Source organism: Camelina sativa, chromosome 17 (genome assembly GCF_030686135.1).
Source record: "Camelina sativa cultivar CO46 ecotype springtype chromosome 17, ASM3068613v1".
Taxonomy (NCBI): Eukaryota; Viridiplantae; Streptophyta; class Magnoliopsida; order Brassicales; family Brassicaceae; genus Camelina; species Camelina sativa.
The window spans coordinates 27540399-27566033 of NC_141896.1; the positions used below are offsets into that span (position 1 = coordinate 27540399).

General features: G+C 39.3%; 1 non-coding gene and 1 pseudogene across 1 annotated transcript; one reads left to right on the forward strand and one right to left on the reverse strand.

Moving 5' to 3' along the window:
- The first annotated feature begins 17747 nt into the window (after window positions 1-17747).
- LOC147924370 (small nucleolar RNA R71) lies at window positions 17748-17854 on the forward strand. The gene has a single exon (XR_015587837.1). It is a non-coding gene; the product is annotated as a small nucleolar RNA R71 (small nucleolar RNA).
- Window positions 17855-21962: 4108 nt separating this feature from the next.
- Window positions 21963-23707, reverse strand: LOC104789445 (uncharacterized; annotated as a pseudogene).
- Between the last annotated feature and the right edge of the window lie 1928 nt (window positions 23708-25635).

Here is a 25635-nt window from a genome sequence, read left to right on the forward strand (position 1 = left end):
AACCATCAGCTAACCCTAAGCCTAGACTATGACATTTGTAGGTTCTCTGATGTGACAACTTCGAAGAGAGTCGTATTTATTGTTGATTAGATATGATAGTTTTCTCATCATTATGTTTATTTGATGTGTATCTAGTTACGTAATTATCATCACTTCCTCTCAACTAGATCAATCCAAAGGGTTGCTATTCACTTGTATTGATTGTACGATTATTTAAGCTTCTGTACGTAGACGACTACCACAATATATTATGACTCCCAACGTACATCAACTATGGTGTGGCGAATAAATTATCCTTCTGATAAGACAATACAACATTAAAGATTCTACTTATTATTAGGAGATAGTACAAGCATTCGGTCATTTCTTTTACTTTATTTAATGTCCAAAAACAAATGAACATTTTCTAATATTTTTGTGAAATAGCTACTAATAATAACAATTTTAATATTCAAAATTCTACATATTATTTTCTATCTCAATTTCAATAATTATTAGAATATAAAATAAAAAGGATAGAGTACGTTTTAACAATAAAACCATTGTACATATTCTCACGAAAATAAACCAATATTTGAAATAGAAAACAACATTTTGATTTCTATTTCTCGTCAGTTTTTCCTCATTCCGCGGACAGTCTGACGAACATCTGTGCAGATTCTGTATGGGTTCCGGAGCTTTCTCCTTCCTGGGCAATTGTTTCAATTGTTGTCCCATCATGTCCCATCACATTGTTAATGTGGTGTTGTGCAGCAAACTCACTTCTATAAGTTTAAAAAATTAAATGTACATGTGAGACTGTGAACAGATAAGAACACATACGCTTTCATACCAAGTATTAATATAATATCAACTTACATCTCCTTGTGATGTCGAAGTCCTTCGAAATCTGCTCGAATGAAGAATTTAGAAGACGCTTCGGTGTGTACAAGACATGGTACGCCTACACACATTTACGTAATTGAGTTGATAGACAAATTACATGTACTTGCTTCTATCATAATATCAATTTCATATGACGTACCTTCATAACTCCCAACCTTAAAGAACCGGAAGACACAAAACACTGGCTCGGATTTGTGGAGAACATGACATCCCTTTAATTCCCAATCAGAGAGGACATTTGACACTTTCATTCCTGCATTAACGCACAGTTGCTTTCAAATTTAAACCTATGAAGTTCAAATATATATATGTATATTACTATGTCTATAGCATAATAGGTCCTTAACCTGCCATTCAGGAGAGTGAAGACAACTTCAATACACCTGCCATCGTAACATCTTCTTATGACGTCCACATTTACGATGCACCCACAAACATCTAACGGGGGGAAAATAAAAAATGGGGATGTAACGTTTATTTTGTACTTTTGCAGATGATACACTTAAAAGTAACGTCCTCAACTGACCAAACGACCACTAAATGAATCTCAGCAACCATCGCAAGTTCATAATTCCACAGACATTAATATATACATATTAAAGAAATTATAGATAAAACATACCGAAAGAAACGGGATGAGTAACTCTGCCACGAGTTATATCATTGATATCCTCGAAGCGGAAGTAATTTTTGTGATTCAAAGGTTGGATCACATCCATGGTTGACTCATGCGTAAACTTGATTTGGTATGGGTGATGAGTATTCCTCTCCTTGAGAGTTGGATTGATTAATTTAAACTCCCGAATATCGTACCAGGAACCGATTTCAAGGTTTGGCGGGATATTTGGGTATTCACCCTGTAGAAACGCCACTTCGATTGTGGAACCCTTCATAACATATAAATTGTTATACATCAAAAACTGTTGGATTTAGCGAAATAAGAAAGACTTGTTCAACTAACCTCTTCGTCCACAAGGAGGAGAACTCGTTTTATAAAGCATTCGTGAATCGACCAAGCGTTCAACACCTTGGCGTGGATACACCAACACCAATTCCTTCTCTCGCGGTCCAGTTCAGCAATACGATCGGTTCTGAAGCTCATGGTGATCTCAGATTTTGGATATCTCTTACTTTAAACTGTGTTAGGAATTGACGAAGGTTGAGAGCAATTTAAATATTTACGGAGAGCGAAATCTCGAAACAGCGCGGCCTTTCAACTTTCCATGGTGTCCGTTTAATAAGACCCTAAATGTACGTACCTTCCCAATGTAGTATACGTACATATGTATAGTTTGTCTATTTACAAGACTAACAAATAACCGGGAATCATAAATTAATAACGAGATCTCGACCAAAACGAAAGAGGATATCACTAAGCCCACACCTTAACCATTAAACTCATAAATATTAACAAGCATCGATAGACCAAAATTATGTTTCCCTCAATTCGAAACTCTGTACCATAATTGTGATAAACACTTTAAGAGATGGTTTACTCGGGCTTGTTTTAAATAATATTCGGTTATTAGCGGTTTCAGATTTACAAACAGAGTAAAGGTAGAGCAAATATTTAGATGTTCAGGTCTAGATTAAGGGTGAAGAGCATAATAAAAAGGTATACAATTTATGCATGTATTTCTCATGCATTAACCACAAAAAAGACAAATAACTGCAGTTAAAAATAATATCTATCTTGAATGGTAACTTATAAAGTGATGACAGGACTTGGTGCTTTTCGCCCTTGATCTGCACTTGAACAGCCACATATTTGATTTATAAAGTTAGAGAACTCGTGTAAATTTATTTGTAAAATATGCTAGTACGGAAACGTGTCTTTTTCTACAAACCGGATTTGAGTCAAATTATATACGAACTACACAACTTTCCAATTTGACGTCCGGAACAGCCAATAGCTATAGCATTAAATGCGAAAAGTACGTGCAGGGATTTGACATCTTCTTTTGTGGAAAGTCATTCTTACTTATATTTTCAAATGACTATTATCTCATCATAGTGTTTACTGATCACTTTTTAAGCAAGTAATAATTATAAATTTTGCCCAACGAGTACAGTATATATTTTTGGTTACCGAGACGACGAGAGAAAAACCTTTATCATGTGAACCAGTATGATGTTGCGTAAGCATTATGTACACCTTTTCCCAACTAATTACTCTGTGTAACTTATTCTTCATTATGCATTGTGCTAAAAGGACACGCAGAGTAATTATATTGTACAGTATATATACAAATTTCACAACCTACCTCCTTTATTGTTGAAGCATATATAATAGCTCCGATAACAAAATCTCAAAAAAAAAGAAAAAATGGCGAAAGCACACAATAAGCTCCCATATCTCCCTGATGATATTTTACTCGAAATCTTTAGGCTTCTCGCAGTAGATGGGTTGTTGCACCTTGCTCCAATTTTAAAGTCGGGTCGGCGAGGACTGAAGACGGTGCTTGACCCCTATGTTCTAAAGGATGCAAACATCTACAACATCTGTTGGCATCCGTTATTGATCCAAACATTAGACGACCCAAATGGTGGCCCTCAAGATAAAGGGATTCATAGGCGTATATTCAAAAAATGCTTCAAAGCTGGAAACGAAGTTGCAATCTACTACGAGGGCCTCCGGATTGTTGCGGAGGAGAGAGACATCAAGCGAGGCATTTCTGTTCTATCTCGTAACGTTCCCGCAGACGCTGAGGCAACACTAGCATGTGGTATCTTTTCTATGTTATATGGAAGCGAACAGATGGCGGTTCATTTTCTTCACTTATTTGATGCACATCACTTTCCTCTCAAATCGCATGGCGTCAGATTTGTAGGCAAGTCTCTGTTTTGCCTGTTGTTTACATACCAGGTGGCACTTCAAAACACGTACAAGGATACATTCCTCTATCCATCTACTCACCTCATCCCTAACCCGGACTGTGCCGTCATTTGTTGTATCCAATCCGGTTTCTTCTCTATAAACTTTCGAGATTACGACATCTTGTGTACTAATTGCGGACTTTGGTGATTGGCGAAATCTATATGTGAAATCCTTTAGTTCTATAATCTCCAATGGCTGCTCTTTAAAGTTTTTTTTTTTTTTAATGTGTTGTTGTATACGTCTGGTACGTACATGTGAACTTATATGAGCGGTGGTACGTACATCGATAATTTGTAGGGTATGTTATTAAATAAAACAGAACGATATGAACGGGACTAGTCCATGTGTACGTACACGTCACACACAATAGAACTGGTTTGGAACCGTGTACAACTATGTATTTATGTACGATGCCCTGTTACGTTGTACGTACACAAATACATAGGTGTGGCACCGTGTACGATGGCGGGATAATACTAAATAGAATACATACGTTGATTATAAAATAAACTCCGGCATACACCGGATAACGGTTCGAGGTTCCAAAAAGAAAAAAACAACCATCAAGTACATAATATTTGTACATTAACCTAGTTCAAAACGTCGTCACTAAGGTTAAGCCGCAAAAAAATAAAAACATGAAAAGAGGATCTTAAAAGAACGAGCGCAACTCCTGTGCATACCAGTAGAAAAAACAGGACTTACACCCGGTGAGGTAGCTACTGCAAGTACACCTACGGTGGTGGAGGAGAGAAGGCGACGATCTCACTTCAAAAAGGGGACCACGGAGATGGAGGTTCGCAACATGGAACATAACCAGGCCAGCGACTTCAACGGCGGTGTTCATGTGAGGGACCATGAACCAGAAAATATTGCCAAACGCCTCGGCCTCCATCACTTGGCCGGTAAACATTGCGAACAGCACATAAGCGAAATTCGCATAAGGATCCGTTGGTGCAATAGCTTTGCCATACCTTCAGCAAAGGTGGGGGAGTTTGAAGCTAGCCTGACACCCTCAAGATAGTTCGCTATGATGTGGCCCCTGTAGAGGATAAGCTCAAAGTAGGGCCTGAACTTAGACTCCATAGTGATGAACTGTGGCCACGTGATGAACGGACAAAGTTGAACAGTTTGGAGGTCGACAGTGTTCAGCGCCTCGACCAAGGAGGGGATAGGAGTGACAAATACGGGTATAAAATTAACAAGGAGGCTTGTAGGGTTTGGCAGCTTGATGGCCAGGAATATCTCGTTCGGAGGGGTGTTCATTGTTTTTTTTTTTTTTTTTTTTTTTGTTGGAGACGATATGGGCTGTGGATGGTATTTGCTGTGTGTAGGGAATAAAACATCGTCTTACGTACACACATCTATATATAGCGAGAACAGTGGTAATTTTATTTTTACAATAACAGGTAATTAACTCGATGGTATTTAACAGTAAAATGTAATGATTGTATAGGAATATATTTATATAAAAATGTAATGATTTAATTCTGTTTATTAGCCACGCCAAAAGTATTCAACAAGCTTTGTTGGTTCTTTGGTACTCGTGTACGTATATAAGTAAAATTACATAACTGATATTTGACATCTACAACCCTGCAAGTCATATCGATTCAAATTGACTTATATGTTGGCCATTGCATTAAAAATTGCAACATGTCATTGCATTAAATACGACTACTAATAGATACAAACACATTGTTAATTTCCCTATATTATATATTAAATATAGTGGTTTCAATTTTAAGTATAAAAGGGTACAATTCAATTCAACCTACACGGGCCTGCTCTCACCGGTGAATCAAAAACACTACTTCCGTTTCGAAGATTTGGGTGATATATCTCGAGGGAGAATTACCCATCCCATATCATTCGGTACGCTTATCTTCAATTTTCAATTACACAAATCGTTTGAAACAACGTTTGCTAATTGATATATTTGTGATTATCACTAGTTTTTAGGCCTCATACTAAATAAATAGGTTAGTAGACAATTTCATATCAAAATACATAGGTCGTAACATTTAAAGTATTTGTCTACCCCGAATCAGATGTCTGTGGGTGTGTAGTTGGGGTGGAAGACAGAAGATTGCTCGAGGGGGCAAATGCGGCCAATGAAGTTGTCCTCACCCTACTGAATGGGAGGAAAAGGAGATTTGTGCTACATTTTCAATACATTTACATTTAAAGTTTTTTTCGTATGCCCGTTCAATATTAACATGAGAAAATCGTAGGAATGAAACCCTCAAGTGTCGTGCCCTAGATGATTATGCTGCTCGCTTCATAAATGCTTGGGAAGCACTCGGGTGTCATCTTACTTTTACATCCGAACCCGTCTTTTGTATTTTGCGGTTCTGGAAGGTTGGAAGCTACGAAGGTATGTTCGATTTGATAGATCAGATAAGGAAACCAGCCTTGTGAAACCATATACAACTAATTTTGTAAATGTTCTGAAGGTGCTCCTTGCCTCGTCAACACAACCGCCTCTTTGCTGTTCTATATAAAACCAGATTTCGAGGGAATGGAACATCACAAGGAGATGTAAGCTCTTTGTTTTCCTACTAAAATATCTAATTGTATTTGTTGCTACTGTCAAATACGTTAATACACTTTCTATATTTACCGCAGATCTGAAATCGCTGGACGTTACTATATAGAACATATAATGGAGCACGTAGGGGAGAATGCAGTACCTTGAGAATAAAGGAACTAGATGGGCGAAAGGGAGAACTCAGGGAGTTTAGCATATTTATTTAAAGAACCGGCACAGATCTATGCAATTTATTAACTTTTTTTTCCCCGGTGTGTTTGTACTTTTGAGTGAACCCAATGTTACGCTGATTATGGATAATATATGGTTATGTTTTGTCAACAAAATATAAAATTTAGTACTCCGCAATATATGTACGTACATAACAATAGTTATCTACGATAAGTGAACATGTCAACACTATCCAAGCATCGCATTATGTCCTCTCTAATGGACCATATAAAGCCCACAAACAGATATATTTCGCTTTAAAAAGCTTCTTATTCAAACAGAAAACCGTTTGCTTAAGATTTCTAAAAAGCCCACACGAGTAATAGGCCCATCTAGGGCAGCCGGGAACAATTTCTCCAACAATTATAGTTAAACAAAAATGTGGGCTTAGAAATTAAAAAGGGCCATCATAAACATGTTACAAAAAGCTATGTTGGCACTTAGGAAAAAAGAGTATTATCCTCACGCCAAGAAAAGATAACACGTCTATTGTCACCCATGCACTACGTATTAGCTAGACATGTTGTACGGTTGTGGCCAACCTGTTGACACTGAGAACAAGCATGCTGTTTGTATATATAAACCCGCTTGGGGCCTTTTGATTATTTTAAAACTGCAACCAAAAAAGTTATCATTTCTTTTCTCTTTTAAAAAAATAGTACGTAGTTCATCTTCACAACGGAGAATTGGTGATTGAAAGTCTTTCAGTACTTGTATCCACGCTTAATTGGAGACTGATCACGGTTGGGTAATTGAAACTTTCTCTATATCAGTTCACTTCATCATATTATTCACGTTTGTGTAATTCTTAGAAAGATTCTATATCATATCACTTTATACTTATAAGTGTAGAATTCTATATTCACACGCAACTTTTGTCCCTGTATTAATTTGGTTGATTAGATAGATTTGCAGTTTAAAGTACGTTTTAGTTTCCCCCGAAAGAAGTCCACTTGATAAGTCTTCAGCATAATAGTACAAAAATTAGTTAGATTAGATAGATTTGCAGTTTAAAGTACGTTTTAGTTTCCCCAGAAAGAAGTCTACTTGATAAGTCGTTAGCATAATAGTACAAAAATTAATTAGATTTGATAGATTTGCAGTCTAACGTACTTTTTAGTTTCCCCAGAAAGAAGTCTACTTGATAAGTCTTCAGCATAATAGTACAAAAATTAATTTGATTTGATGGATTTGCAGACGGTTCAGTTTCCCGTGGAGAAATCTGCCAGGGAAGTCGTCAACATAATCATTACAAGGTATAAATTGATTTGACGTTAGTTGGTGGTAATATTTATATGTTTAATTTACCGATAAGCGGGATCCATTTTAATCGGTTTCTTTATAATTTCTTTATAATTTTCGGGTACTATTTCTAATAAAACAGTTTTGATTTTATAAAACCGGGATTATTATAATTATTGTAATTTTATTCAACTTAAAAACTGAGATAACAAAGGATAGTTATATCTAATTCTTCCTCATAAGGATCTAGAAAACTCTTCTCTTCCGCTTATCTCTGCCGCTTATCTCTATCGCTTATCACTAACGGTTGATTTTCCATTTTTTTTGTTCATGTTAAACCTAAATCTCTTTCTTTCGGATTGTCAGTTTACTTACTTGGTTTAACTTATTTATACAAGATCTCGACGAACTCTGTATTCTTCAACCCAGCCATTTCAGCTTCATCGTCGCCGCATCGTCTTTGCTGCCGCGGTCCGAGTATTGAGCAACTGGTCGCAGCATGTAAGAACGCACACGATTGAGATAGAATAGATCGTGTTAGGTTGGGTTATTTAGCCATCTACGCTGGGTTTATAGAAGCTAGGAAACCATCAACGCCCACCCGTCTAAATATGGCTAGGCTAGTCATGGATTTAGATGCATTTCTTGATTATCCCTGGGGAAGAGTTGCTTTCAAGAACCTGATTCAGTTTGTTAAGGAGAAGGACTTAGATAAGCAGAGTTACACCATAGACGGATTTGTCGAACCTCTGCAGATATGGGTGTACGAATCTATGCCTAATTTTGCCAAATTAATTGGGGAACCGTTGCCAGGTAATCCAAGTCCACTGTTGCTGCCGTCTTGACTGCTAGAGCCAAGAAAAAAGAACCAAGGAAAGAAGCGGCTAGGATTGCGGCACATGGAAAGGCCAAAAGGGTTAAGAGGTTGGCATCAAGTCAACGTTATCCGTTTGCTGGTGATAACACAGCCAAGACTATCATGGGTGATAAGTCAGCCACGTCAGCGTACAATCCTTTTGATAAAGAAGACAAGGAGTTGAAGAAGGTTTTGCTTGATTTCTTAAAAAAAGATCCGTAAGTCTTCTAACTTTTATGGTATGTTTCAAAAATTCTATTTTTCAAAACTCTAGTAACTTATATGTATCCAAACCATTCATCACCCGCAGGACGTACAAGAACAAGGTCCCACAGAAATCTCGAACTTGACTTTGGTGGTATGAACTGCAGACAAAAGCAGTGTGGCTACGAGATTCGGTAAGTCTACTAGAAAACTTCTACTTCAAGTATACTAGAAAACTTCGGACTTCAAATTATACAACTTCGTTTTAAATCCATGTGGTTATCCAGCACATGGATGCGGGGTTAAATCTATTGAGACATCGACACGCATATCATCTTGAGAGGTTTAAAACGATTAGAGTGGCTTTCCTAGACCCTATGTTCACTCATCTGTGGACAACGAAGTACATGGACTTTGTCAATTCTGAGGCACATGCTAATGGATCTGGGAATCTGTTGTCGGCCGGTGCCTTCAGCTACCACGCAGGGGAGTATCCACCGTATGCTCAGACTAACAAGCAATGGGGTCGAGAAGTGGACGACTTATACGCACCGTTAAACGTGAAGTCGACGCATTGGGTAGCTTTGTGGATATTGAAACATGGTATTTTGTGTGTGGTGTGATGAAAGTGAATGAGTGTGTGCAATGGTATGATATGGAATGATGGGTGTTTCAATTCCCCTTATGCAGTTGCAGTATAAGGGGTGTCAATCCAGTCTGAGTGCTTGTGAACAATCAAGATATGCATATGAATCTAAGTTAAGACAAATATGAAAGGATGTTTGTCACTAACAATCCTATGATGATAATGATAAAATGCAGAAAATAAACTACAAGAGCTAAGAACTAGATGCAAGTAGAACAGAATGATTATGAACTAAGAACAGAAACAGAAACTGTAAACACTAGATATGAACTAATGCAAGACAAGTAATGAACTAGATGCTAAGTGAATGCAATGGAAATTAAACAGAAATGAAACAAGACAAACACAGATCATAAACAAGAGTTCTGGGGATGAACTCGAGCAGCACTCGACCGAGTGTAGGTCGAGTGAGTGGTCGAGCTAGACAAATCCGGGAAAAACAGAGCAATGCAATAAAAACAGAGTAAAGATAACACAGATCAAACAGCAGGCAAATAACAAGATTAAGACTTTAAACTCAATAAACAAAGAAGGTTCCTGAGGATGGATTCATGGGATAAACTAACCATTGTGGTAATCTAACTTGATCAACAAATCTCAAGCAATGCTATGAGCTAACCTCTAGACATATTAATCTAAGACAAGTCTCTCCCACTCTCATGGTCAAGAGACAATCAAACCTATGCAATCCTAGACTTGCTCTCACAATGAAAAGAATCTACAGAAGCAGGCATTAAGCAATACATGTCAAACCAAACAAGACCTCTAATCTCTTAGCAAGCCTAATGGTAAGCTCTAGATCTAGCCTTATCTATGCTTCTTAAACATTGGTGTGATGCTAAAAAGCTTGAGATCAGATCCTACCCTCTCAGATATAGAATCAGCATTAAGAACATCTAGCCTAGAAGAGATCTACAACAATCAAGCTTGATCAAATCAGATATACCACAAGATCAATCTATCCTAACCCATCCTCAAGATCCTAAGAAGACTACTCACAACAAGACATGATCAAACAAATCATAAACCCATAAATCATTAAACTTGCATGATTAGATAGATAAGATTAAGATCTACAACTTTAAAGAAGAAATCAAACTCAGATTCTCAATACTTAGAAAGTTATTCAACCAACAAGTATGAGGAAATTCTTCTTTTCTAAGTACAAGATCCAAAAAAGAAAATAAAAAGCAAAAGGAATCAAATTCCTCAAAAGGCAAAAACTAGGTTTTAAAATATCTGAAAAGCTGACTAAAAATCTAGATTAAAACTTGGTTCAGGTGGCTGCAGTACAAGTCCTTATATAGTGGGGAAGGTGGAAGCCCTAAAAATGGGAAAAGTCAAAGTGGTCCACGCATCGGTCAACTCGACCAGTGCTCTGTCGAGCTGGGGGTCGAGCTGGCTTCTCTTGTGCAACTTCACACGGTCGAGTCCATCTCCCACTCGGTCGAGTGCTTGGTCGAGCTGGACTCTGGATTCCTTGTTCTTCAGCCTTAACTCCCTTGTTTCCTCTTCATGATTGCTTCACATCTCTTCTCCATTGCTTCCATGCTCCTTAAGCTCCAAAATCACCTGTTTATGCATGAAAAGATGCAAATGCAATGCAACTACACTATAATGCATGATTAGTCCTAAAGCTACACAATAGTGGTGAGAATGGATAGAAAAAGATGCAAAAGATGTGAATAAACTAAGGGAAAACATGGTAAAATATATGAACATCAACACCCCCAAACTTAGTCTTTGCTTGCCCTCAAGCAAATAAACAAGACATAAGAAGGTAAGTGAGGTTTAAAAGTGGGATCTCAGTTCCTAAAGCTTGCAAATAGACCATCTAGAATCAATGTCCAAGTTACTAGTACTAGGATGCAAGGTGAAGAGCTATACTTAAAAACTTTAGACAAGCACATCACAACCTTTACTGATTTGAGCCTTAGATATTCACATGCATTCAAATCAACCATTTCCTTTAACATTCATTAATCAAGAACATGAATCAATTCTATGCAATGCTTAAACTCATTTGGCTTGGTAATAAAGGGTTTTAGAGACAATGATGGTCTCTTTTCAGAGTGGGGCTTGTCAATATCAAGGTTCTCTCATTAAAAATGGATTGAGCTTTAGAAGAATGCTAAAGGTAAGAACACCTAAACTCATACAAGAATAAAACCTTGTCTACCCAAAGGCACCCAAAGTGTTTATCCTAACAATCTAAACCCAAATGATCCTAGTGCTACCCTTTGACTTCTTCTTTTCTCTTTAACCTTTTTCTCTTTTGGTTTTCAAGTCTTAGGAGAGGTTTCTTACTTGATCTTTCTAGTGGGATGGGGGATTCTTATTGATTGCTATGGTTCTCTTTTCTTCTTATTCTTAAGACATTTAAGCTTTTTGCTAAACTGCTCTTTGCTTTCTTTTCTTTTTCTTTTGACTAGAACCATCTTAGATAACATTTTCTTACTTCCCATCCTTTCACTAGACATTAGCTTTCACTTAAACACAATCCTCTCCTAAAAACTCTACCCTTTTTCTTTCTCTTTTCTTTCTTTTCTTTTTACTACAGCCAAGTCCCAAACCCAACAAGTGAACCACCTAGTCCTATCTAGTTTGAAAAATGCAAACTAGAACTACACAAGGTCTTACTCTTGTCAGTTCAAACCTAACACTTTCTACCAAGCTCAATCCCAAAAAGGCCTCACACACACAAGAATAAACATGGCTTGAAAGAAGGTTTTGGTTTAGGGGTAGGGAAACTGATTTAAAAGTGAAATCAGCTACTTGGATCAACAGGAGTGGTAAAAAGGAGAAAGATGATCCAAATATGTATGTAGTATCCATGAGTTTAAAGCAATGCATACAATGATAATTAAAAGTCAATATTAGGTTCTTATAGATAGGAAATGGAATCAAATCACAACATGCTTCAATTTAGACCAAATGCAATGCAGGAATTCAAGGCTTGGTTCAGTCTTATGCTTCTAACCACTCAACTAGCATCAAAGTACTAATAACTTGGGCATTGATCCTAGTCTAGTGAATAAAGCAAGCCAACAAGGAAATACTCATCATAGATCCCTAATGCAAATATTAGACAATTCTACATGAAACATGCTAAACAATATCCTAATATGCAATGCAAACTACATGAACACTCTTTTTTTATGAAGATTTTTTCAAAATTTGTCAAATTTTTATGGTTTTTCTATGCCTTAGATGCTAATGCAAGTGCTAACATGATGATGATAAAAATTTGAAATAAGAACACAAAACACAACATCAAATGCTATCTAGAACCCTCCCCCAAACTTAAATCACACAGTCCCTTGTGTGAAAAAGTTGTGAGAAGATTCAAGATTAAAACACAACACAAAACACAACATGAAATGCAATGGTATAAACAATGATAAGGTGATGATGGTACCTTAGGGATTATGGAAGAAGTTGTCCACATCCATCTGCATGCTATCATAGGAGTAGTTGGGGTCAGGCTGGTGGCTTGGAGAAGGACTTTGGGGCAGCTCGACTACAGAGATCGACCGGGACTCGGTCGAGTGCATGTCCGAGTGGGGGGGTCGAGCTGGGTTGCGTGTCTCCATATGTTGAGCTTGGTACTGCTGGTACTGCTGGTATAGTGTGGGATCCATAAAGAATTGGGGTGGGAAGGGTGGGTAATGTGGATAACCTGGATAAGCAGCTGGAGGTGGGAAGCCATAAGGTGGTCTGGGAAGGTGCTCGGCCGAGTGCATCGGAGGTGCTCGGTCGAGTGGGTGCTCGAGTGACCAGGTCGAGTGCCTCGAAAACTGATGTTCGCGGGTACTTGAGCTCCTTTTCCTCTGATTTGGCTCATACATTGAAGCCCTAGCTGGTTCCACAGGTTCCCCAATCCTTGAAAGTGCTCTAGTTGAGCTGCTTCTCCTCAAGGGGCTTGAATGTTGGATAGGAGATGAGTTTCCACTTTTCAGCTCAGCAATCTCCTTCTTCAAGCCTTTGATGGACTTAGCCATGTTGGTCACCTTCTTCTTGAGCTTATCAAACCTCTTCCCATTCCACTTGTTCCATCTTTGCAAGAGAGTCAACCTCTTTGCATTCTCCCTCACTCCTCTACTATCTCTTGGGTTTGGCTCATAGTCTTCAAAGTAGAACTGTTGCTCTCCATCAGCTACTTGTGCATTCCCAGCTTCCTCAACTCTAGGCTGAATCACTCCATCAAACCAATGCTCCTCAGCTGGCCAAAAATCAATGTTGGCTCCTTCTTGAATGGTGGTGAGCTCTTGGTTAGGCAAAATGATTTGCTTTTTCCCAAGTGTTGGAAGCTCAAAGTTGAATATGTGGTTCCCTTGATGCTTCTCCTTGGCTAGGATGAGAGTGGAGGTAAGGTAGCTTGAATCTATCCATCTTGGTAAGACCCTTTCTCCTCTAAGTTGGATGTTAGCAGCTTGAAGGATTGGAGTGATGATGCCTCCAATGGTAAGTGCTCCTCTTGAACCCTTGGTCTCAAGCTTGCCTACCCAACTCCTCAAATAAATCATGTGGTCTATCAACACCATAGCAAGATCAGTCTCCACAGTGCTACCAAGGATGATGGTTCCATTTCTTGCTTGGAGAAGAACTCCATTGAGAGCCAAGTCAATCATCTTCAGCTCTCCCTCATTGATGTTTCCAGTCTCCTTTCTTGCAAAGAAAGTATTGGCAAGAGCCTTATGGTAATACCTCAAGACTGGGCTCCTAATCCTTGAGCTCTTGGAGCTGGAGGATGAGTAATACTTGTTATCCCCAATGGTCTCCCATACAGCAAACAATTCTTCTCTTGGAACCATCATGCTCCTATGGCTCCCAACCTCAAAACCAAACACATCAGCCAGCTTCTTCAATGAAAGCTCATGCTTCTTCCCTTTGATGGTGAAGGAGATGTAACCAGCTCCTACTTCAGCATCTTTCCTCAAGTATTGGTGCAGCTTGACAGTGGCTAGGAACTCACAGCTTTCCTCTCTATACCCTTCCATGCAAAGTCCCATGAACTTGGTAAGGCTGCTCTTTTCAAAAAGACATTTCACATCTTCATCAATAGCAAGCTTCTCCATAGTCTCCTTGTGTGGATACCTAGTTCCCAGGAACTCCATCCTCATGAAAGCATCATAAATCTGCCTCTTTGTCAGCCCACAAGACTCAGCTTCTCCATCATCCCTCAATTCTCCTTCTTCTTCATACATCTCCTCACTTTCATCTTCACTCACTTCCTCAACTTCAACAGCTGGCCTCTTCCCTTTGGCCTTGTGTTTCCTCATAAACTCATTGAGAGTAGGCTCTCTTTCCTCCTCACTCTCAGTCCTTTCAGGATCTTCCTCAACAGATTCTCTCCTTGGAAACGGCATCTGGCTCGACCGACTGCTCGACCCAGCACTCGGTCGAGTGGTCGATCGAGTGGCCCGTCGAGTGACTCTCCCAGTTTCTCCTCTTGATTCAAGGTCAGCATCACGACGTTCCATGGAGCTTGCAGCGGTTTTGTGAGACTTCTTGGTAATCTTAGAAGACATTTTCAAAAAGAAACTGAAGGGAAATAGACTCAAAGCTCAAAGTTAATAGGTTAGTGACCCAAAAACTTGAAAGAACAAAACTAGAGCAAGAGATGAACTTTGAGAGAGATTTAGAGCTTGAATTTAAGTGTTTTGAGCAAATGAGAGAATGTGAGAGGCATAGGATCGTGCAAGGGCTATTTAAAGAAGCTAAGGGGACAAGAAAACAAGGGTGGAGCGTCCTTACATTTCAAATTTGAATTGGGAATCTTTGACTTGCTTTTTGGCTGCCACTCGACCCCACACTCGACCAGCACGTGGTCGAGCTCCTTGACCAATTTTGAAATTTCAAAATTTTTCTCCTTGTTCTTCCCTCCACTCGATCATTCTAGAAGAATGGGAGTCGAATGGGCCTCAATTAGTGTCCAGCTCGGCCGAGTACCTCTTGTTTTGTGGTCGAGTGGGCCTGCGAGCCTTCTTCTCCATGTCCACATTTCTCCTTACTCAACTATATTCTTATTAAAAAGCCTGTCCAACAAAAACATAAAACAAAACACATCAAAACTACTAAGAAATTAAACCATATGTACAAGGGATACCTTAGGGACTTCCTCCCTAGTGAGCTTGTTTATAGTCACTAAGCTTGACTTTGGTTTCCATCTTAACTTTGGTTCAAGTACCAAGGAGGTGATGAAATCCTCCCTGGAACCTCTTGGTCACTGTGAAGTTGATCCTTGATCACCTCACCCTTAGCACACAAACCATATTTCTTCTTAAATTTGAGCCTTGGCCTTGTTCTCCTCAAAGACCTCTTATTCAGTTTGACTTGGAGGTCCTCAACCATACTAGTCAGTTCCTGAACTGACCTCTTAAGCTTCTCAACAGAATCCTCTTGAAGTGGGAACTCAGCCTTTGGGGTTGCCTTATCACCTAAACTTCCTTGACCTCCTTTGTCTTTGATAGTGAAAGGCTGGTCATCAATGGTAGGAAGGTTTGTTGGATTGTGGATATTGAACTTCATAACCACATCTTCAGCTATGTTCAAGGTCACAAGACCCTCCTTCACATCAATAACTGCTCCAACAGTAGCTAAGAATGGCCTCCCTAACAAGATTGGATCTTCAGGCTCCTTGCCCATCTATATCACCATAAAGTCAGTGTGAATCCTTGCTTTCCCTATCTTGAGTGGGACATTCTCCAACCTCCCAACTACCTCTCTATTTGTCCCATCAGCTAGAAGCACATGGACATTGGTAGATTTGAAATCAGTTCTCCCTAGCTTTTGAGCTATGGAGTATGGCATCACACTTGTTGAAGCTCCCAAATCACAAAGGCACTGATTGTAGTGAAGGTAGCTGATAGTGCAGGGCAGATAAAAAGGTCCAGGATCCTTAACCTTTAATGGAATGATCACTCCTCCAAGGTTCTCAAGATCCTTCTCATCTTGAGCTTCAGCCCTCTTACTAGACATATCAAGCAAAAAAATTTTGTAGAGAGGATATGGCTCATACTGTTCCAAGGCATGTCCTCTCTCCTCTTCTTGGTAAGCTATGATGATCTCTTGAATGGCTGACACTTGTTCCTCCTTCTCAACCAAAGCTTCTTCTTTCAAAACCCTCTCTTCCTCTTGTTGCCTAGCCAACATCTCCTTTTTCTCAATGATTTCCTTCAATTCCCTAATCTTCTGTGCTTTGAAACGCCCAGGAAATGGTAGTGGAGGCTTGTAAGCAGGAGGAATGTACTTAGCAGGCTTGACAGCTTCGGAGTCTTCAGCTCGGTCGACCACTCGAGCATGCACTCGATCGAGTGTGTGGTCGAGCTGCTGGTCGAATTCTCCTGCGAGCTCCTGTTGCTTTGCACAGATGTCACTTGGGGCTTCAGTAACTGATGAATTCCCCCAAACTTGGAGTTCACTGTCCTCAGTGACTTCTTCCTCTTGAAGTAGGATGGCTTTGGCTGTGAACTCCCTTGGATTTTGAACAGCTTTTCCAGGGAGTTGGTTGGGTTTTGGAGCTGAAGTAGATGCTATGTTACTCTCCATGTACTTCAATCTAGAGTTAAGACCTTCAAACTTCATGTTCAGGTCATTATACTGGGATGTAAGCCTTTGGTTTAGCTCAGCAAACTGCTTGGCTTCCTCAATCTTCCCTTGTGTTTGACCAATCAACAGCTGCTGAATCATAGCTCTAAGGTCTTGTTCTTGGCCTTGGTTAGTCTGAAACCCTGGTGGGGGACACAACTGGGGCTGGAACACCTGCTGCTGTTGTTTGGGGATATAGTTTTGGAACCCTTGAGGCTGTTGAGGCTGTTGAGGAGGGTAAACTTGATCTTGTGGATTAGCCACATTGGTGCTCCTATAAGATAGGTTGTTGTTCTTGAAACCACCTTAATTGTAGCCCTTGAATCCACCTTGGTTTTGCATATAGCAAAGCTCAGCAAACTCATTCTCCCCCTCTTGAACTGGAGCTTCTTCTTCACCAATGAAGTGAATAGATTTGGACTGGCTAAGGAGTATCTTGTCAAGTTTCTCATTGACCATCTTCAGATCCTTCTTGTACTTGTCCTCTTGATCAGTTGAGGAACTCCTTATGGTCCTATCATAATCTTCATTATAATTGCCATCTGACTGAGCAAGATTCTCTACTAACTCCCAGCCTTCATCCACATGCTTGTTGAGGAAGTTTCCATTGGAGGCTGTGTCAAGAAGCATTCTGAACTTGGGAAGCACTCCTCTATACAATGTGCTCAACAATGACTCCATACTGAAACCATGATGAGGGCATTGAGTCTGGTAGCCCTTGAATCTTTCCCAAGCTTCACAAAAGCTCTCATTGTTCCTTTGAGCAAATTCAGAGATCTCATTCCTCAGCCTTGCTGTCCTAGCATTGGAGAAGAACTTGGCTAAGAAAGCCTTCTTACATTGGTCCCAAGTAGTGATAGCACCAGTGGGCAGAGTCTTCTCCCACAAATGAGCCTTGTCCCCAAGAGAGAAAGGGAACAACCTCAGCTTGAAACCATCTTCACTTACTCCATTGATCCTTGTAAGGCTGCAGATTCTGTCAAACTCATCCAAATGATCAAGTGGGTCCTCCATTGGCAATCCATGAAATTTGTTGGCCTGGATCATGGAGATTAATCCACTCTTTATTTCAAAGTTGTTGTTAGCTACAGTTGGTGGTACAATGCCAGCTCTTTGGTTGTGTGTGTTGGGTGCATCCCCAGCACCAATATGTCTTGGTCTCCGAACCTGATCTTGCTGATCCATAGCTACTGGAACCTCTTGTTGTTGCTGAACAACTCTCTTCTTCTTGGATCCCAAACCCTTGTTCAACTTGTTGATGCTGTCACTATGCCTTAGAAGATTGTCCTTTCCTTTGGACCTTGTGTGCATCAACGAACGCAATCGATTTTTCCCGAGCAAGCGACTGAGCACAGGCTCAAGTAGGAAGGTAGGGCAACTGGAAAAAGAGGCTTACAGAGATCCGGGGTCTGGCTCGATCAAGTGCTCGAGCACTACTCGGTCGAGTGGTGGTCGAGTGACTGGTCGAGTGGTACCTGAAATGGAACTTCAACCCCAAACACAAGATTCAAGTGCAGAAACTTCACAAATGTATAAAAGAACTTAATCTTAGACTAATATGGATCCTAAATGTCACAAAAACTAACTCAAACAGGCAACGGCGCCAAATTGAAACATGGTATTTTGTGTGTGGTGTGATGAAAGTGAATGAGTGTGTGCAATGGTATGATATGGAATGATGGGTGTTTCAATTCCCCTTATGCAGTTGCAGTATAAGGGGTGTCAATCCAGTCTGAGTGCTTGTGAACAATCAAGATATGCATATGAATCTAAGTTAAGACAAATATGAAAGGATGTTTGTCACTAACAATCCTATGATGATAATGATAAAATGCAGAAAATAAACTACAAGAGCTAAGAACTAGATGCAAGTAGAACAGAATGATTATGAACTAAGAACAGAAACAGAAACTGTAAACACTAGATATGAACTAATGCAAGACAAGTAATAAACTAGATGCTAAGTGAATGCAATGGAAATTAAACAGAAATGAAACAAGACAAACACAGATCATAAACAAGAGTTCTGGGGATGAACTCGAGCAGCACTCGACCGAGTGTAGGTCGAGTGAGTGGTCGAGCTAGACAAATCCGGGAAAAACAGAGCAATGCAATAAAAACAGAGTAAAGATAACACAGATCAAACAGCAGGCAAATAACAAGATTAAGACTTTAAACTCAATAAACAAAGAAGGTTCCTGAGGATGGATTCATGGGATAAACTAACCATTGTGGTAATCTAACTTGATCAACAAATCTCAAGCAATGCTATGAGCTAACCTCTAGACATATTAATCTAAGACAAGTCTCTCCCACTCTCATGGTCAAGAGACAATCAAACCTATGCAATCCTAGACTTGCTCTCACAATGAAAAGAATCTACACAAGCAGGCATTAAGCAATACATCTCAAACCAAACAAGACCTCTAATCTCTTAGCAAGCCTAATGGTAAGCTCTAGATCTAGCCTTATCTATGCTTCTTAAACATTGGTGTGATGCTAAAAAGCTTGAGATCAGATCCTACCCTCTCAGATATAGAATCAGCATTAAGAACATCTAGCCTAGAAGAGATCTACAACAATCAAGCTTGATCAAATCAGATATACCACAAGATCAATCTATCCTAACCCATCCTCAAGATCCTAAGAAGACTACTCACAACAAGACATGATCAAACAAATCATAAACCCAGAAATCATTAAAACTTGCATGATTAGATAGATAAGATTAAGATCTACAACTTTAAAGAAGAAATCAAACTCAGATTCTCAATACTTAGAAAGTTATTCAACCAACAAGTATGAGGAAATTCTTCTTTTCTAAGTACAAGATCCAAAAAATAAAATAAAAAGCAAAAGGAATCAAATTCCTCAAAAGGCAAAAACTAGGTTTTAAAATATCTGAAAAGCTGACTAAAAATCTAGATTAAAACTTGGTTCAGGTGGCTGCAGTACAAGTCCTTATATAGTGGGGAAGGTGGAAGCCCTAAAAATGGGAAAAGTCAAAGTGGTCCACGCATCGGTCAACTCGACCAGTGCTCTGTCGAGCTGGGGGTCGAGCTGGCTTCTCTTGTGCAACTTCACACGGTCGAGTCCATCTCCCACTCGGTCGAGTGCTTGGTCGAGCTGGACTCTGGATTCCTTGTTCTTCAGCCTTAACTCCCTTGTTTCCTCTTCATGATTGCTTCACATCTCTTCTCCATTGCTTCCATGCTCCTTAAGCTCCAAAATCACCTGTTTATGCATGAAAAGATGCAAATGCAATGCAACTACACTATAATGCATGATTAGTCCTAAAGCTACACAATAGTGGTGAGAATGGATAGAAAAAGATGCAAAAGATGTGAATAAACTAAGGGAAAACATGGTAAAATATATGAACATCAGATATTGATTCCATGAGACACATCATCGTCTGGGATAGCATCCCGAGCGTCACCAGCGACGAAGAGCTTGCATCTGCCATCGAGCCTATTGTCGTGTTGGTTCCCTACGTGCTGCGGGAGTTAGCCAGCCCTGACCACAAGAAAATGTGGTCGTACGAGAAGTTCACTCATGAGCGGGTTATAAAGGGAGTGCCTCCGAACAGGAAGCCAGGTGACTGTGGTGTGTATACTTAGAAGTACATAGAATGTCATACTCTGGGGATAACCTTTCCTACTACTTTATGCGACGCAAACATCACATGGATAAGGAAGAAATGGCTTGTGACTTATTTCACGAGATTGAATGCCGAGGACCAAATGAGGAGAACTACATGGATGACTTTGGGCTCTATGATCCTCCCCCAATCCGGGACTAATTATAAACTTTGTTTGAAAGACTTAAACTCTTGTTTTGTATTATGTATGACTCATTAGGATGATGTATGATGATGTAGGATGATGTTTTGTTTCTGTTGGGGGATCTTTATATTTTGTGGGTGGGATCCTAGTGATTAAACTCTGATGATGGGCGGGATCTTGATATTTTTTGTATGACCCTCCTTTAAAACTCTAATGTGTAAGGATGATTGTTCTTGTTGATAAGAACTAGTTATATGTGGGATATTGGCATTTTTTGGTCATGTTTTCGTTTCATATTTATAACTTCAAACGGTAAGCTTAAAACAGAGTGAAAGAGTGTAGATGGCCAAGAAAAAAAAATAATTTTAAAAAGACAAGTAGCGTACAGCGAAAGCTTAGTAAACAAAAGTAGCGTACAACGAAAGCTTAGTAGACATATGATTGAAGTTAACCAAGAGACTTCTTCTGTAACCTACTTCATACACATCCCAAGACACATGGCAATGACAACAATGAACCCTACCCAAGACAAAACCAAGAATTGTTGAAGCATTTTTTCCCTTTCATTGGCTGCCAGTAAATCACATTCAAACTTCTTTCTTGTCTTCCTCATATGTGTTAACCACCCCAGAGTTCACCAAACCGTTAACAGCTTGTTCTTTCATTTCTCTTATAGATTCTTTAAGTACCTTGGTTTCTTCTCTCTGCCGACGGATCTCATCCCTTGCATCCAATAAGCTCCGCCTTTGCCAACCACATGATGGTTCTGCGTCTGACCAATGAGAAAACCCATGAACAGTGCATCTGAAGAAATTTCTTCCCAGATTTGCATATTTCCATGATTTCACAATTATCGTCGATCTACTGCAGTAGTTGCAGAATTGACCACTAATTTGTATTTGCGAATTTGTATCGGAAACTTGACTCATCATTCTCTAGCTGTTGGTGCTTGGTTAAGAAGAGGAGTATTATAAAATGGTCTTACGAGTAAATGATAGTTAAGTATACTAGTCTTTAATAATGTCGACTTGAACATGTGGGATAATCCCTAAAAATATTACAGAGACAAATTATTGCTACAAAAATTCTAGATGACTTCATGATGAAGTTAACTTCTACTCGTCATCTTCAGCAACCTGAAAAAATAATTGTTAGTGTAACCGACGATCATATACAAAACGTTAAAAATGTATCAAGTGGGATTGTTACTTACACAATGAGGTCGAGTATGTTCAGACTGTCTGCATTTTGAACAAGCATATTGCTTATGAGACTTCCTCGGCTTGCTCCCCTTTTTACGTGACAGTTCTAGCCATGTTAGCCAACGAGACTTCTTTTGCCTACCAGGCTTCCGCTTCGGTATGGGAGGTATACATCGTATATCTGGCCCAATTGGATCGTGCTCGATATTGGGCATGATGTTAGCCGCGTACGACGCATAGACATAATATTTTCTATAGTAAGCTTTGACTACGATAGACATATGCCATCCGCTTGACTTGGCAGCCTTATTTGCATGTGAACATGGTATTTTCTCAACATCAAACACCCCGCATGAACAAGATTTTGCTTCCAAGTCAACCAAACAGTCACGTTGCCCACCCCTAACCTAGAAACGCCAACCATCAATGCGTTCTACCGTCATCATATCTGCGTAATGCTCTCTTACGGCCAATAAGAACTCAACACCCCGGCTAAAAGTGGTTGTCAGACTAAGTGCATCCTCTCGTCTTTTCCAATACCACCTACCTAACTTTTTCGTAATAAACTCAATGAGATATGTGATGGGATAATCTTTGGCTTTCTTTAGCATGAAGTTGATAGATTCCGCAATGTTGATGGTCTTGATGTTGTATCTATCTCCTGGACAGCAAACCCAAGACCATAAAGCTGGATCTGCCTCATTCAAGTACGCTGCAAGGGCTGGATTTACGTTAGTAAGGGAAGCCATGTAGCGGTTGTAATCATCATGCATATGCGCATATGCTGCCCCTTTCACCAAGTACATCAGTTGCTTCCCATGGAAATTAGAAATTATGTTTTGTTGAAGATGGTAGTAACATATCCCTCGTGTTGCCCATGGCATAACATTGCGACATGCTTTAGCTATTGAACTACACCTATCCGAAACTACTACCAGTGGATATTCATCCGAGATACACTCACTTAATTTGGTGAAAAACCAATCCCATGAAGCATCACACTCCGAGTCGACAGTTCCAAAAGCCAACGGAAATATCTGAAAATTACCATCCTGTGCGCAAGCGACTAGCAATACACCTTCATACTTTTCGGTGAGATGGGTCCCATCAACCACAATAACTCGCCTCACGTAATTGAAACCATGGATTGAAGCATCGAAAGATAGGAAAAGGTACTTAAACCTATGCTCGTCATCAACAACAAGGTCAACAACACTTCCCGGGTTTGACTGCTCTATTTTTCTAAGACAATAAAGCAATTTCGCATATCCAGATTCGGCGTTTCCTCTCACATATTCCAAGGCATATTGTAAAGCCCTGGACGAAGTTGTGTAATCCAATGTCATGCCGAACATTGCCCTCATTGAGTATTCGATATGTTGTGGGATAACACCATCTACTATTCCTACCCGGTCTACAAAAAGCATCCCAATATATTTGGAGGTGCAACGCCTATGGTGAGCTACGCGGTCCACAATAGAACATGTATGCACGTTCAGATATTTGGTGACCCAAAAAGTGGTTGGATCATTCTTCACAGTGGCCACGATCCTCCACGTGCATCCTAGCACAGAGCATATTGCCACCAACCGAGACTTTGTGGACTTCTTAATTTTGAAAGAGAATTTTAACATAATAGCGGTCAAACGCACCTCTGTTATGACATCATGTTTGCATGGAAAGCATTGACCTACTTTCAGTTGGTCTATCCAAGGATTATTTAACTGTCCATGAATACCACCAACAAACAGTTTCCCTTCTTCAGCATCTACATCCAGGTGATCTCCATCTTCATCATCATCTTCATCTTCAAATTTCCCGTACTCACTGTAGTCGAAATCCATGTCATCAACATCTTTCGGCTTCTCATATGTAGTATCATGAAGAGCTTCTTGACATTCTTCTACACATTCATCGGCACCTGGATCTACATCGTAATCAAATTCATCTGTTGGCTCCCCATTGTCGATAGAACGAGAGTTGTTTATATCATTAACACATTCCTTAACCGGCTGTCCATCCATGCATCGCGTAGAGACGCAAAGGCGAACAACATTCCTACTACTAAAATCTATCAAGTTCTGAACTGATCTATCATTTGTGACATAGACAGGAGGGGTATCTTGGGGCAATTGCTGAAGCATCACCTCGGTTTAAGGATATGATAACTGAACCATCTCTGTTTCTTTGTCAATGAGATAATCTTCTACAGCCATTTCAAGAAGCTCAGCGTATGTACAACCGTGTCGCAAAAAAAACATTATCCCACCTTTGCGTCGATCCATATTAAAATGCCAAGACCCATTTCTCGTCACCCATACTCCGAAAACAACAGGTATTTGCGCCATTTACCTGAAAGAGTAAGCAGCAAGTCAAATACTCATTACAGAACAGACTATCCGTAGAAGTCTAAAATCAATAACCTAGATGCCTAACAAAACCAAAAACAAGATTGATCCAAAAGTATAATATATTATCATGAAAAAAATATACTGAGGCAAGTACATAACCAATACAAAACAAATGAACTACAAAATCAATAAGAAATATTGAAAAATTTCAATTAAACACTATTTCATTTATACAGACTTCACAGATAACTCCAACACTTTGACTTCCTAAATTAGTCTACCTTAATGATCTAACTGCCTATGAAAACCAAAAACTTGCTTTCTCCATATGTATAATATGGATTCATGTCAAAAACATACAGATGCAAGTAAATAACATATATCAAAGAATACAACAAGAAAATCTAAAAAATTATTCACCAATTTGCAATAATTTGGTTTTCAAATTCTGCTGACTTCATGTTGACGTCAACGGGTATACATATAACAAGACTACACAAAGATAACTTCAAATGAAGTCTATTTCTTGTGGTCTATTTTTGCAATTACAATTTAACAAAGCAGACAGCGAAAGAAGTCTACCAGAACCAGTTGATTTCTTTTGTGGTCTTCCTTTGTTAATTTTTTGGTCAGTTTTGCAATTATATAGATAAAACTAGGTAGACTTCAATGGAAAGTTCAACGGGTTAACTTCAGTTATAGTCTACTCTGCTTATTTTTGCAATTGAGCAAACCATTGACTTTACAGTAGACTTCTGTCTAACAAATAGACTTCATCTATCCATCAATAAGATAAAGTAAACTTCGTCGTGGTTAGTTTTGTAATTGACCAAGTTTGACTTTCGCCAAGTAGACTACGTACAAAGTCTACATTAATGATGACTTCGTTTGCAGTCTGTCGTGGTCATTTTTGGGGTTGACCAACATTTTAATTTTTTAATTAGTAGACTTCTTTTGCAGTCAACTAATTATTTTAATATAATAATATTACGGTCAATGCTTAAATATTTTGGTCAACTCCAAAAATAGTCACTATAGAAGTCTACTCGTTTATTATCGTAAGAAGACTTAGTCCTGCAGTCATCACTAAAAAGTCAAGAATTTGGTCAATTGCAAAAATACACCTTAGTAGACTGCAAACGAGGTATCGGTTGGAAATATTTTAATGCAGTCTACACTATATTTTTTTGTTTTCAAATAAAATTAAGGAGACTGGAATTTAAGTCTACGGCAAT